The sequence below is a fragment of the Rutidosis leptorrhynchoides genome, chromosome 3 (assembly GCF_046630445.1).
Source record: "Rutidosis leptorrhynchoides isolate AG116_Rl617_1_P2 chromosome 3, CSIRO_AGI_Rlap_v1, whole genome shotgun sequence".
Classification (NCBI taxonomy): Eukaryota; Viridiplantae; Streptophyta; class Magnoliopsida; order Asterales; family Asteraceae; genus Rutidosis; species Rutidosis leptorrhynchoides.
Window position 1 is genome coordinate 16,969,640 of NC_092335.1, and position 16,338 is coordinate 16,985,977.

Below are 16,338 nucleotides of genomic sequence, written 5' to 3' on the forward strand. Positions count from 1 at the left end.
CTAGAACGAGATATGAACGAAATTTGTCAAAAGCAAAGACAATAGCAAGGAGTTCTTTTTCAGTAGTTGTGTAGTTCGTTTGTGCTCCTTGTAACGTCTTACTAGCATAATATATAGGTTGAAATCGTTTTTCAATCCTTTGTCCTAAAACGGATCCCATTGCAAAATCACTTGCATCGCACATAAGTTCAAACGGTAGATTCCAATTTGGTGTTATCATGATCGGCGCATTAGTGAGTTTTTCTTTAAGAATATTAAAAGATTTAATGCATTCATCTGAAAAGATGATTGGAGCATCCTTTTCTAGGAGTTTATTCATAGGAGTGGCAATTTTAGAAAAATATTTTATGAAACGTCGGTAAAAACCGGCATGCCCTAGAAAACTCCTAACTCCTCTGACATTGGTGGGATGTGGAAGTTTAGCAATTACATCTACTTTAGCTCTATCCACTTCAATTTCTTCCTTTGAAATTTTATGTCCAAGAACGATGCCTTCTTTAACCATGAAATGGCATTTCTCCCAATTAAGTACTAGATTTGATTGTTCGCATCTAATAAGCATTCGTTCAAGATTAACTAAACATGATTCAAATGTATCACCGAAGACTGAAAAGTCATCCATGAAAACTTTCATGCATTCTTCTATCATGTCGTGAAAAATCGCCATCATGCACCTTTGAAAGGTTGCAGGGGCGTTGCAAAGTCCAAATGGCATGCGTTTGTAAGCAAAAGTACCATAAGGGCACGTGAATGTGGTTTTCTCTTGGTCCTCGGGTGCTATTGGAATTTGAAAATATTCGGAAAAACCATCAAGAAAACAATAGTAACTATTTCCGGCTAATCTTTCCAACATTTGATCAATAAAAGGTAAAGGAAAGTGATCTTTTCTGGTGGTGTCATTTAATTTTCTATAATCAATACACACACGCCATCCTGTTACAGTCCTAGTAGGAATAAGCTCATTTTTCTCATTTGTGATGACAGTCATGCCACCCTTCTTAGGCACGCATTGAACTGGGCTTACCCATGGACTATCAGAAATTAGATAAATTAAACCTGCATCTAGCAGTTTAATAACCTCCAGAAACATACATATAAATGGGTTATAAACCCATACCCCATATCACACGGGTATTTACCAGTTATCTTATCTGATAACCTTTCGTATCTCCTTAGGCGGTCCTAACGGAGTCCAAATTAAATAAACCAACCTGTTCTGGGACCCTTGTCACAAACTAGTCACAACACAATTATAATAAAACACTAATAAAATAATTAAAATAAAAGCACTTAAGACTAAACACAAACTCTAAGGGCAAAATAGGCAACTTACAACTAGTCCGGATTTCAGTCTGTTACAATGACCCGTCCTAATCCATCTGGATGAATACATTACATTTGGTTACATCGTGAGGTACTTGACCTCTATATGATACATTTTACAAACATTGCATTCGTTTTTAAAAGACAAACTTTATTCACATCTAAAGTTGACGGCATGCATACCATTTCATAATACATCCAACTATAATTGACTTAATAATAATCTTGATGAACGCAATGACTCGAATGCAACGTTTTTTGAAATATGCCATGAATGACTCCAATTAATATCCTTAAAATGAGCTAATGCACATCGGAGTATTTCTTTCAAACCTGAGAATAAACATGTTTTCAAGTGTCAACCAAAAGGTTGGTGAGTTCATTAGTTTATCATACTCATTCATTTCCATTATTTTAATAAACCACAAGATTTTTATTAAACATAATTCCAATAGCAGAATCCTCTCGTCTGCATAAAGGTAAAATCATTTTCAATAATATAATAGACCACAAGATTTTCATTTTTCATAAACATAATCCTCAAGTAGAATCCTCTCGTCTGCATTAAGGTAAAATCATTCATATGGTGAACACCTGGTAACCGACATTAACAAGATGCATATAGAATATCCCCAAAACAGAATCCTCTCGTATGTATAGAAATCGAAGTACTAAAGCATCCGTACCTTGGATGGGGTTTGTTAGGCCCATAGATCTATCTTTAGGATTCGCGTCAATTAGGGGTACTGTTCCCTAATTCTTAGGTTATCAAGCTAAAGGGGTGATATTCGATTTCGATAATCCAACCATAGAATGTAGTTTGAGTACTTGTGTCTATTTCGTCAAACATTTATAAAAAACAGCGCATGTATTCTCAGTCCCAAAAATATATATTGCAAAAGCATTTAAAAAGGGAGCAAATGAAACTCACAATACTGTATTTTGTAGTAAAAATACATATGACGTCATTGAACAAGTGCAATGTTGGCCTTGGATTCACGAACCTATATTAATTATATATATTTATATGTTTGATCAATATCTGTCTAACAATTTAGGTCAAGTCGTAGTGTGTCACAATCCTAATGCTCGAGACTAAATATGCAAAAGTCAACAAAAGTCATATTGACCAAAATGTCTTCCAAAATTTATACATAATTATTATATAGTTTAAATATAGTCGTTTTATTTATTTAAATATTTTTTAATAGATTTTATTAAAGTAAATAATATAGTTCTTTTATTAATAAATAAAATTTTATATTAAAATTTATATAATAAAAATATACTTTTATATATCTTAAGTAATAAAATTTATAAAGTTCATTTAATATCATAAAAATAATGTAATAGGTATTATTAATGTAATTATATTATACGTAGTAAAATATCTTTGTATCACATATTTATTTGATAAAATAATATTGATAATAATAATAACAAGTAAAAGTTGTATTATTTTGCAATAATTATTATTATTCTACTAATAAAAATAACAATAATTACATTTTCTAAAAATAATAAAATGATAATTTTTATTAACAATAGTACTAAAATGATAATAATAATAATAATGATGTTTCATATTAACAATGATATTTTTATTAAAAATAATAATTTTAGTAAAAATGATAGTTTTAATATTAATAATACTTTTAATAATAATAATAGTAAAATAATGAAAACGATATTTTTCCTTTAAAACAATATCTTACAATATCTTAATTTCATCATGATACTCATACTCATTATTTCCTAATCGCTTCGTTTAATAGCTTTTAGTCGTCTTTTATATCGCGTTCATATTAATAATAATAATAGTAATCATAATAATTAGATGTTACAAATATTAGTTTTAATTATAATAATACTAATAATAATAATATTAATGATAATACTAATAACTATTTGAATGATAATAATAATAATAATAATAATAATAATAATAATAATAATAATAATAATAATAATAATAATAAAATAATAATAATAATAATACTAATTATAACCTTAACGATAATAACGATAGTAATAATAATAAAAATAACAATAACGACAATGATAATAATAATAATAATAATAATAATAATAATAATAATAATAATAATAATAATAATAATAATAATAATAATAATAATAATAATAATAATAATTAGATTATAACGACGATAATAACGACGATAATAATAATCATTTTTAATAATAATACAAAAATTCAATTGACTATAACTTCTAAACCGTTCGTCAAAACCATTCGATATCTAAATGAAAAGTTCTCAATTTTTTGCTAACTTTCCAACGACATGCATATCATATACCTTATCTTAATAGCATATGCATTTAATTCAAGATTCGACATAACCTATCTAACGACAATAACGAACGTATAAGCATGCATAATCCTATATACTCGAGCACTAGTCAGGGATACACTAATAATATATAAAAGTTAAGTTATGAGTGCTAACGTATCAATATTGAGATTCAATATTGCAGAAAAAGTACGTAGACGCAACGGAGATGATAAACACTAGTTTGACTCATGAGCAATACTCCCGAACCATACCCATAACCTCCATAGCTATAACCCATAATTTTCTTAGCTCTATCCCACTCGAAAAACAATTTCGAAATCACTCGGATAACACTCCGTCGTAATATTTTATGTATACTAATAATATCTTGAAATAATACGGAGTAAATATATATATGTAAATCGATTGAGAGAGTTTAGAGAAAAATATTTTCAAGTTTCTATGAAATAATGAAACCTATTAAATTCTATTTATAATAGATTTTTGAATTATTAAAGTGAATTATTAAAGTATGAATTATTAAAGTGAATTATTAAAGTATGAATTATTAAAGTGAATTATTAAAGTATGAATTATTAAAGTGAATTATTAAAGTATGAATTATTAAAATGAATTAATAAAGTTAAAGTAAAGTAAAAATAAAGTAAAGGTAAAGTTTAAGTATAGTAAAAGTATAAAACTATGTACGTATAATACGCATATAAATATATATAATATTAATTTAAATCGTTATATATATTTAATAAAATAAAATATAAATATCGTTATCTTTATCATACTGGTTAAGTAATGAGTTGTCAAAAGTGATTCTAGATATTTATAAAAGTTATATACGTTTTAATAATAAAGTTCATTTTAAACTGAAAACGTTTTTGTAGGTTTGAAACTAAATCAAATAAATATCATAATTTTGTTTTCCAAAACTGAATATATTTAAGAATCATTTTGTTTAAAGGTTAAAATAATGGAAATCGTTATATCATAAAATGTTTTAGAAAAGTATAATCATATATATTCATAATAGGTTTCAAGTTTTTCAATTACAGTCTGTTGGTGAAGCATGGGATAAAGTTCAAAGGTTAAATAAACGTATGAAATCATCTTAATGAAAAATGTCGAGTTATTTAACTTGTCGATATCCAACATCTAAGTTATTTACACTCCACGTTCTTACTAATAAATCAGTTTACCATTTTTCGAATGTTGTCAAAAAGAATAGATTTCTTAAATCACAGTGGACCTCATAACATAGACCCGTAATCATATCACAATGTATCTGATAAATCAATCATTTGATATTATCTTCTAATTCCATCGATAAACATATTGAAACAAATACGTTCATGTAAAGTATTATACATTTAATACTTTATTAATATTCTCAAGTTATAATATATATATACATATTTATTTATATATAACGGTTCGTGAATCGTCGGAATTTGGTCGAGGTTATAATGAATGTATGAACACAATTTAAAATTCTTGAGATTTAACTTAACAAACTTTGCTTATCGTGTCAGAATAATATAAAGATAAAGTTTAAATTTGGTTGGAAAATTCCGGGTTGTCACATTTTGTGGCTGCTCCTGCTTGATATCTATTCAAAAACTGTATCATTTGGTTGTGATGATGCTGTTCGACAAGGACCAAGACCACCCGAACCCTCCTTGTTTGTTGTTGTTGTTTCATCGATCATTAAACCAACTCATAATTGACTTTTGTCGACTAACAACCCAAAATCGAAAACCTTTTATTGTTGCTGTTGTTCGACAAGTCCAAGGACTCCACAAAGTCGACTCTTCATTATTGATGTGCGACTGGCTGCTGCTTTGGTCGTGCTCCACTCCCAAACAACACTCGATCACTCGTTCTCTTGTTCAACTAACCGAAGGTACAAATTATAAAAATCTAAGTTATTTAAATTTAAATACGACTATATAATAGTATTATGAATATGAATTAAAAGTTGTTAAAAGTATTATGGTTTGGTTAAACATATAAAAGATGTCGTATTATTATTAAACCAATCAAACCATGAAGGCCGATTGATCCAGGTATGCGTGCATACGTGCATATATGTACGTGTGTGTATATATATTTATAAAATTTAATAAAGCTGTAATTCATAATTTTTGGATACAATTATAACGACTTTTATATTAAAATCTAATGGTACTATAATACGTATTAACTTTTATAAATACTTAGATATTCAAATGTATTATAAACATGTATAACTTATAACTCAATGCATTTCATCACTACTTACGATCACATAGATGGTGTCTATGATTGACTATTATGGGATACAGTTTGTTGGATTTTTCGAACAATCATGACTTAGTCTGACCAAAAGGATCCTGGCCCCCAGTCATCTAGCTGTCTATTTGGTTTACTTGATAGCTTTGAAATCATTACACGAGTTATATAAATATCGAAAGTAACTATAATAAACAAACACAAATACTAGCATAATTGCTTCGGACTTTGTTTACTACTTTCGTAACACTTACTTGAATTTGCTGTGCTCTTAAGGTTAGTTCATAGTTTCAACTTTTTATATTGTTTAGCTATTTTCAACTATGGGCTGAGAATGCATGTTTTTTAAAAACTGTTTTACAACGTAGACACAAGTAACTAAAACTTGATATGCATGAGTAGAAAATCTAAAAAGCCTATAGCTCAAATACGATAATTATGCGCGAATCACAAAGGTAGATCTATCGAGGTTTGACAACCTCATACCGCCAACTAGAGGTGCTTTTTACTTCAGAAAATTATGTGCAAAACTAAACTAAGGTTAAAAGGAAGATGTGTTGGGATAGCATGCGCGGTGTTAAACATCGTATTTCGAGTGCTCATGTTATATACATTATTTTGCAAATGTTTATAAACAACTGAAATCTCGTGGTCTATGCATTTAGTTACGAAACTAAACATATGAATTCACTCAACCATTATGTTGACTTTTGATAATGCTAAAAACGAACATATATTTCATAGCATTATCCTTCTAGAAAGACAAACTTTTAGTTGCAATTGTTCTATTTTCAAGTAATATTCGTTTAAATAAAAAAAGGTGAAGACAAAAGACAGAATAGACGATTTGAAGATGCAAACGATCAAAAAGCTAAAAAGTACAAAGTACAATCCAAGTGGTTCAAATTATTGATGAGAAACGTCTAGAAATTACAAGAGTACAAGCCACAAAACCCAAAGTACAAGATATTAAATCGTACGAAAGGACGTTCGAAAATTCGGAACCGGGACATGAACCAACTATCAACGTGCGACGCAACGGAACTAAAATTACAAGTCAACTATGCACACGAATATAATATAATATATAAATAATTCTATAAATTATTTATATATTATATTTATATTAAAAACTGTCGGCAAATAAAAAAAACAAAAGTGTGTGAGCTGTCCCAGGGGGCCATGCGATCGCATGGCCTGGAAGCACAAATTCCATGCGATCGCATGGCAGCTAAAGTCAGGCCAGATCTATAAATTGCAACGAATTCAGTCAAATTTATGTACACCATATCATATATCTTACTCTCTCTCTCTCTCTCTCAATATATTTATATTTATAATTTTAATTTTAATTTTAAGTTAATAATAATAAGGTTATAGTGGCGAATGTTTTAAGTTTGTAAGTCGAAATTCTGTCCGTGTAACACTACGCGATTAATACTCATTGTAAGTTATGTTCAACCTTTTAAATTAATGTCTCGTAGCTAAGTTATTATTATGCTTATTTAAATCAAAGTAATCGTGATGTTGGGCTAAATATTAAAGACAGGGTTATTGGGCTTTGTACTATAATTGGGATTTGGACAAAAGATCGACACTTGTGAAAATTAGACTATGGGCTATTAATGGGCTTTATATTAACTAAATGATATCTCGTTAATTTAATATAAAGGTTACAATTTGACGTATCTATATATAACCACATACGCTTAATCGAGTACGGTGGGCGAGATATTTATAAATACGAATTATTGTTCATTTGACCTGACACGGGGATGGATTAATAGTCACTGGACTCATTAAAACAGGGGTGGATTACATTCAAGGGTAATTGGTGTAATTGTTAACAAAGTATTAAAACCTTGGATTACACGCAGTCGATAACCTGGTGTATTCATTAAACAAAGTATTAAGACCTTGTTACAGTTCGAATCCCCAATTAGTTGGAATATTTGACTTCGGGTATAAGGTTAATTTGGCGAAGACTCTCGCACTTTATAATTATGACCGATGGACTATTATGGATAAAACCAGATGGACATATCAAATAATTCAGGACAAAGGACAATTAACCCATGGTAATAAATTAAAATCAACACGTCAAACATCATGATTATGGAAGTTTAAATAAGCATAATTCCTTTAATTTATATCTCATCGTACTTACCGTCATTTTATTTATCGTACTTTAAATTACTGCACTTTTATTTATGGCACTTTTATTTATCGTCATTTATTTTACGCTTTAAATTAAGTTATTTTTATATTTAATATTTTACATTAGGTTTTAATTGTGACTTAAGACATAAAATCAAAAAACCGGTCACTAAACGGTAAAAACCCCCTTTTATAATAATAATAATACTACTTATATATATATATATATATATATATATATATATATATATATATATATATATATATATATATATATATATATATATATATATATATATATATATATATATATATATATATATATATATATATATATACAAATATAGTTTAAAATACAATATAGCGTTAAATTTAGTTGTTTCCCTGTGGAACGAACCGGACTTACTAAAAACTACACTACTCTACGATTAGGTACACTGCCTATAAGTGTTGTAGCAAGGTTTAGGTATATCCCATTCAATAAATAAATAAATAACTTGTGTAAAATTGTATCGTATTTAATAGTTTTTCGCAATAAAAATATAACTATTTCGTATACTACTCTGCACAGATCAAGTATTTTTGGCGCCGCTGCCGGGGAACTCAACAACGCCGAAAGCGAAACGCTATAAAAAAATATTTAGTTTTTAATCTATTTTTGTAAAAATATAAGAAGTTTTAAACATAAAAATACAAAAATATGAAAAAATAATATATTTCTATCTATTTAAGTGTTTAAATAAAAAGAAAATATATATTTTTTTAAAGTATAAAAGTATTTTTTAGTTATTAAAAATATAAGTTTATAAATATTACTTATTTTAATTTGGTATAGAAAAAAAAATAAAAAAAAATAAAACGTTGTACCTGTAAATTTTGAGTCTGCATTTTTCTGAGCCTGCATGGTCATGCGACCGCATGGCTTTTAAACCCTCAACTCATGCGATCTCATGAGCTGAGGTGACAGGCCTAAATCCTCGTTTACTATGATTAGGGTTAGGTTTTAATTTAATTATTATTATTATTATTATTAACCCTAATTAGGTTTTAGTTATTTAATTAGTTTTTAATTTTAAGTTTTAATTTATAACTTGTAATATTCAGTTTTTATTAATTATATAAAATTAATACTTTTATAAAAAAATAATTTTTTTTATAAAAATAAGTAATTTTATCATTTTTTGTATCTTTTTATAAATTGTATATTTTAAACGTTTAATTCGTAACTTTTATAATTTTTCGTTCGTAATTAGTTTTAAACTTAGTATTTTGCCGTAGTTACTTTATATTTCTAGATTTGTAGGCTTTGCCGTAAAATCCCTTAAGTACTTTTTCTTTAGAATATGATTTAGACGCTTTAGAATTTTACGACGTTACTTATCGCTTTAGTTTTAAATAAATTTTAGTGCCTATTAAGTTATTGCCGTTTTAGATATAGAATTCCTTTAAGCTTTAATACCTTTAGACGCAAATTTTTAATATTTAGTGTTTAGACTTTTAAGTTTCGACGCTTTACTTTCTTATTATTATTTTTCGACATCTTATTTTTCGACGCGCTTTTCTTTTTCATTTCTACGCTCTAGTTTTTAGGACATAGAATTTTCTTTATTTTCTTTAAACTTCGACGAAAAAATTATTTTAAGCGGTTAAATTGATAGACATCCAAAATTTTCTGGTTCGTAGTAATAGTTGGATTTGTTAGTGGCGAGTTATGGGCTTCCTATTTAAAGGGTCCTGACTACCTGCTGCATCTATTGGCTATTCGAGACGTAGGCAAAATCAGAAAAGTCTATTAATTTGATAACTTATATAATTTTTATCTTTATAACTAATAGGATATTCAGTGAATTTACCGAGCAAAACGTTCACCACCTTTCATACGTTCACCACCTGTAACTCGATCAAGACATCTAGCCAATATTGTCGTCGTTGATTTTTCTTTAGAATCATCGAATCAACCAAATACTCCAATTCAAATTTTCGATAATCCATTTTTTGAACCCCACCTCACAATTGAGAACCCGGAGGATATTCAGGGACAATTCAGAGATCCTGAACCACTAATCATTCCTCCTGAACCACAAATCATACAACCAGAGATTGTCGAGGAAGAAACCATTAAGTCAGAATCCTCTAGTGATTCAGATTCAACAAATTCAATCATGGAAAATCCGGAACCTCTAAGTATGGAAGATCGAATGAGGGCTAAATGCACTGGCCAAGGTCACGTAATTACTCAACCAGACATTAATGCGCTAGATTATGAAATCAAAGGAAAAATACTACACATGGTAACTAATTAATTCCAATTTAGTGGTGCGCTGAAGGAAGATCCAAACAAACATCTTCGAACCTTTAATAGGATTTGTACTCTATTTAAGATCAGAGAAGTTGATGATGAACAGATCTATCTCATGTTATTTCCCTGGACTTTAAAGGGAGAAGCCAAATATTGGTTAGAATCGTTACCTGAAGGGGCGATTGATACATGGGATGTCTTAGTTGAAAATTTTCTTAAACAATTCTTTCCGGCATCTAAAGCCGTGAGACTTCAAGGAGAAATTGTTACGTTCACGCAAAAGCCAAATAAAACTTTATATGAGGTGTGGACAAGATTTGAAAAGTTGTTGAGAGGATGTCCTGAACATGGTTTAGACACTTATCAAATAGTACAAATATTCTACCAAGGATGCGACATTACTACACGAAAAGACATCGACATAGCAGCTGGTGATTCCATTATGAAGAAAACCGCAACTGAAGCTTACAAAATTATTGATAATACAGCTTCCCACTCACATGAGTGGCATCAAGAAAAAGACATCGTTAGATCATCTAAAGCGGCTAGAGCCGATTCTATCCATGACTTTGATTCCATTTCCACAAAGTTAGATGCTTTCAAAAGACGAATGGAAAAGATGACTAAAGATATTCACGCAATACGAATTAGTTGTGAGCAGTGTGGAGGACCACATTTGACAAAAGATTGTTTCAGTATTGAACAAACAATGGAACAACGAGAGAATGTTTCATACATGAACCAAAGGCCTGGAAATAATTATCAAAGTAATTATCAACCGCCAAGACCAAACTACAATCAGAATTATAACCGAAATGTTCCGTACAACAACCAACAAGGTCCTAGCAATCAACAAGTATCTAACAATACTTACAACCAGCAAAGACCTATTTTTCAAAATAAACCACCACAAACCGATGATAAAAAGACAAATTTAGAAGACATGATGTCGAAGCTAGTTGAATCTCAAACGCAGTTTTTCACATCTCAGAAACAAACTAATGAACAAAATGCTCAAGCAATTTGAAATCAACAAGCTTCTATTCAAAATATGGAATAAGAAGTAAGCAACCTAGCAAGGTTGATAGGTGAAAGAAAACTGGGAAGTCTACCTAGCGATACAAATGCTAACCCCCGGAATGAAACAGCTAAAGCCATTACCACAAGAAGTGGTATTACACTTAAACCACCTGAAATGCCTGTAATTTCTGATGACGCTATTCCTACTCCACAAGCACCACAACCTGAATAAGAGAAGGAATTAGAATCGGTAGTTGAAAAGGTTAATGAAGATAACACAGTTAAGGCTAAACCTTATGTTAAACCATACCAACCACCACTTCCTTACCCAAGTAAAATGAGAAAAGAAAGACTTGAAGCCGAGCAATCCAAATTTTTGGATATGTTTAAACAAATAAATGTAAATCTTCCTTTCATTGATGTGATTTCAGGAATGCTTAGATATGCTAAATTTTTGAAAGATCTAATCACAAATAGAAAGAAAATGGAAGAACTTTCAGCTGTTACTATGAATGCTAATTGTTCTGCAGTGCTATTGAATAAGCTACCAGAAAAACTCTCAGATCCAGGAAGTTTCACAATTCCATGTTTTCTGGGAAGTCTTAGTTCAATAGAAGCATTGGCAGACTTAGGTGCTAGTATAAATTTAATGCCGTATTCACTATACGCTAAACTAGACCTCGGAGAATTGAAACCAACATGAATAAGTATACAACTAGCAGATCGATCAGTAAAATATCCTAGAGGGATAATGGAGAACATGCTAGTTAAAGTTGGTACTTTAGTATTTCCAGTAGATTTTGTTATTCTGGACATGGAAGAAGATTTTCGAGTTCCTCTCATACTAGGAAGACCATTCTTAAACACGGCCAAAGCAATAATAGACGTGTTCGGTAAGAAACTGACCCTAAGTATAGAGGACGACAATGTTACCTTTTCTGTTGATAGAGCCATGCAACAACCGCAATCTGCAGATGATACATGTTATTATATTCAAAATATAGATTCACATGCAGAATTGTTAGAAGAATTTTCAGAATTACAAGGAACAGGAGAATGTTCTTTAGGAGAACGAACTGAACCAATTGATGAAGCTGAAATGTTAGCTACACTTATGGCTAATGAATACGAACCAACAACAGAAGAACTTCAAATGCTAAAAGAGGAAGACAGATATCGATACAAATCATCGATAGAAGAACTACTGACATTAGAGTTAAAGTCACTTCCAAACCATTTGGAATACGCTTATTTACATGGTGGATCTGAATTACCTGTAATAATATCGTCTTCTCTTACGGAAAATGAAAAATCTCAACTCATTTCTGTGCTAAAAGTTCATAAATCAGCTATTGCATGGAAGATTCATGATATTAAAGGAATAAGTCCTTCGTATTGCACACATAAAATTCTTATGGAAGAAGGCCATAAAACCTATGTGCAACGCCAACGAAGACTAAATCCCAATATGCAAGATGTTGTTAAGAAAGAAATTATTAAACTGCTAGATGCAGGTTTAATTTATCCAATCTCTGATAGTCCATAGGTAAGCCCAGTTCAATGTGTACCTAAGAAGGGTGGCATGACTGTCATCACAAATGAAAAAAATGAGCTTATTCCTACTAGGACTATAACAGGATGGCGTGTCTGTATTGACTATAGAAAATTAAATGACACCACCAGAAAAGATCACTTTCCCTTACCTTTCATTGATCAAATGTTGGAAAGATTAGCCGGAAATAGTTACTATTGTTTTCTTGACGGTTTTTTCGGATATTTTCAAATTCCAATAGCACCCGAGGATCAAGAGAAAACCACGTTCACGTGCCCTTATGGTACGTTTGCTTACAAACGCATGCCATTTGGACTTTGCAACTCCCCTGCAACCTTTCAAAGGTGCATGATGGCGATTTTTTACGATATGATAGAAGAATGCAAGGAAGTTTTCATGGATGACTTTTCAGTCTTCGGTGATACTTTTGAAACATGTCTAGTTAATCTTGAACGAATGCTTATTAGATGCGAGCAATCAAATCTAGTACTTAATTGGGAGAAATGCCATTTCATGGTTAAAGAAGGCATCGTTCTTGGTCATAAAATTTCAAAGGAAGGAATTGAAGTGGATAGAGCTAAAGTAGATGTAATTGCTAAACTTCCACATCCCACCAATGTTAGAGGAGTTAGAATTTTTCTAGGGCATGCCGGTTTTTACCGACGTTTCATAAAAGATTTTTCTAAAATTGCCACTCCTATGAATAAACTCCTTGAAAAGGATGCTCCATTCATCTTTTCAGATGAATGCATCAAATCTTTTAATATTCTTAAAGAAAAACTCACTAATGCACCGATCATGATAGCTCCAAATTGGAATCTACCATTTGAATTCATGTGCGATGCAAGTAATTTTGCAATGGGAGCCGTTTTAGGACAAAGGATTGAAAAACGATTTCAACCTATTTATTACGCTAGTAAGATGTTACAAGGAGCAAAAACAAATTACATAACTACTGAAAAAGAACTCCTTGCCATTGTCTTTGCTTTTGACAAATTTCGTTCATATCTCGTTCTAGCTAAAACGGTGGTCTATACCGATCATTCTGCTCTTAGATACCTATTTTCAAAACAAGATGCCAAACCACGATTAATCCGTTAGATCTTACTCTTACAAGAATTCAATATTGAAATTCGAGACAAAAAGGGAGCAGAAAATCTCGCCGCTAATCATCTTTCTCGTCTTGAAAATCCTGAATTAGAAGTTCTAAATGAATCGGCCATACAAGACAACTTTCCTGATGAATATCTTTTGAAAATCGATTATAATGAAATTCTATGGTTTGCAGACTATGCAAACTACTTAGTATGTGGATTCCTTGAAAAAGGGTTATCGTACCAAAAACGAAAGAAATTCTTTAGTGATATAAAACACTATTTCTGGGAAGATCCACATTTGTTTAAAAGTTGTCCCGATGGAATAATACGCCGATGTGCATTCGGAGATGAAGCTAGTCAAATCTTAAACCATTGTCACACAGGACCAACAGGAGGGCATTATGGGCCTCAACTCACAGCAAGAAAAGACTACGACGCTGGATTCAATTGGCCTACAATTTTCAAAGATGCACACCTTCTCTGTAAATCCAGTGATGCTTGTCAAAGGGTCGAAAAAATTAAGTCAACGTGATGAAATGCCACAGAATATCATTCAAGTATGTGAAATATTTGAAGTTTGGGGTATTGACTTTATGGGTCCATTTCCAAAATCTCATAATATGTAACACCCGCATTTTGGGCCAAGATGAAATGACCATTGTACCCTGGGGTAGGGCGTAATTAGTGATTTTTATAATTATATGTTTATAATTATTTGGTTGTTTAGTTGAGACCAATTTGTGACAAGGGTCACAGAACAGGTTCGTTTGTTGAATTTGGACTCCGTTAGGGCCTCCTAACGAAGTACGAAAGATATCAGATAACTGATAAATACCCGTGTGTTATGAGGTATGGGTTTTTTAACCCATATATAAGCCTGTTTCCAGACTATTCTTCCATTTTCCCCAAAATAAATCAAGTACTCCGTACCTAACATTTATCACTCTCAAACCCTAATCTAATTCAAGTGTGGAATTGGATCAAGAAGCTTTAAGGATTGAATTGTTACTTCTTAGTGATCATCTATCCAGGTTTGTAAGATTGAATCATTGTTTGATTTCTTGATTAAATGGGGTTTTGATAGAAATTAGCTTAAATCTAGTTGTTTGATGTATAAAAACATCAATTGATGTTAGAAATAGGTTGTATATATGTTTAGTAACTTTCTTGTGCTTAAAAATTGGTCAAAAACACTTAGAAATTGAGTTTTTGGGGAAAAAATCACAAAATCATCGAATTGGTTCGAAACCCAGTTTGCTACAGTACCCGAGTTGCTACAGTGTCACTATTTGCTACAGTGTCACTATTTGCTACAGTGTCACTATTTGCTACAGTGTCGCTATTTGCTACAGTGTTTGAAAACCACTATTTGCTACAGTACCTTTTATGAAATTGAAACTGGCGTAACTTTCAAAACGTAACTCCGTTTTTGATGAATAAACTATCGCTAGAATCGTAATAAAGAATACTTTTCAATGGTGAACTTTAAATAAACTAGATCAAATTATTTTTGGGTCGAAAAAGGAGTTTTAGTGTGTATGCCTTGTTTTGCACGCTTTTGAGTGTTGTTATGGGTTGAAATTATGATGTAGACTTATCATATAGTGATTACATGTTTGTAGGTGTTGATTTAGTGTATGTATTGATGTTTGATGTTGTGCTTATGGGTTGAAACAAATAATAAATAGTTGCTGCTACTGTTCTTCATCACTCACACGAGTGAGCCTTCACTCGTACGGTTGAGGTAGTCAACCGTATGGTGAACCGTGCGAGTGAGTGGTGATGGGAACTATGTTTTGATTGTGATGATACGTACAATTGAGATGTGACTCGTACGAGTCACTAGTCACTCGTGTAGTGAATCGTACAGATCAGGTGAGTCATTATTGGATGTTTGGTCATAGACCAAACGTACGAGTGAGTTGTCAACTGCACGATTGAGTGTTCTCAAACTTGCATGTGATAGTGTTACTCGTACGGTTGACAGACCAGTTGTAAAGTGATTAAGTGTTGGTATTGGTGTTATTGTTTTATTGTTGAGTTGTTATCAAGGCATGATTACTGATTGTGTTATGTCTATTCTCAGGTGATAAGGACGAAGAGAAGGCTCAGTAAGATTAGAATTTTGAGTGCCTTCTGTTGCTGGTAATCGGTGAGTGGGATTATCTCCGGGTGTAGTATGGAGTAGCAAGTTGTGCTACCATGTTATAATGTTTTAGTTGCTATGCTTAGTAGATATGTTGTAATAATGATCATTGTAGAGTTGCCATGCTAGTCGTAGGGACAGTTGTTCGCAGTGGTAGTTGCTTAACA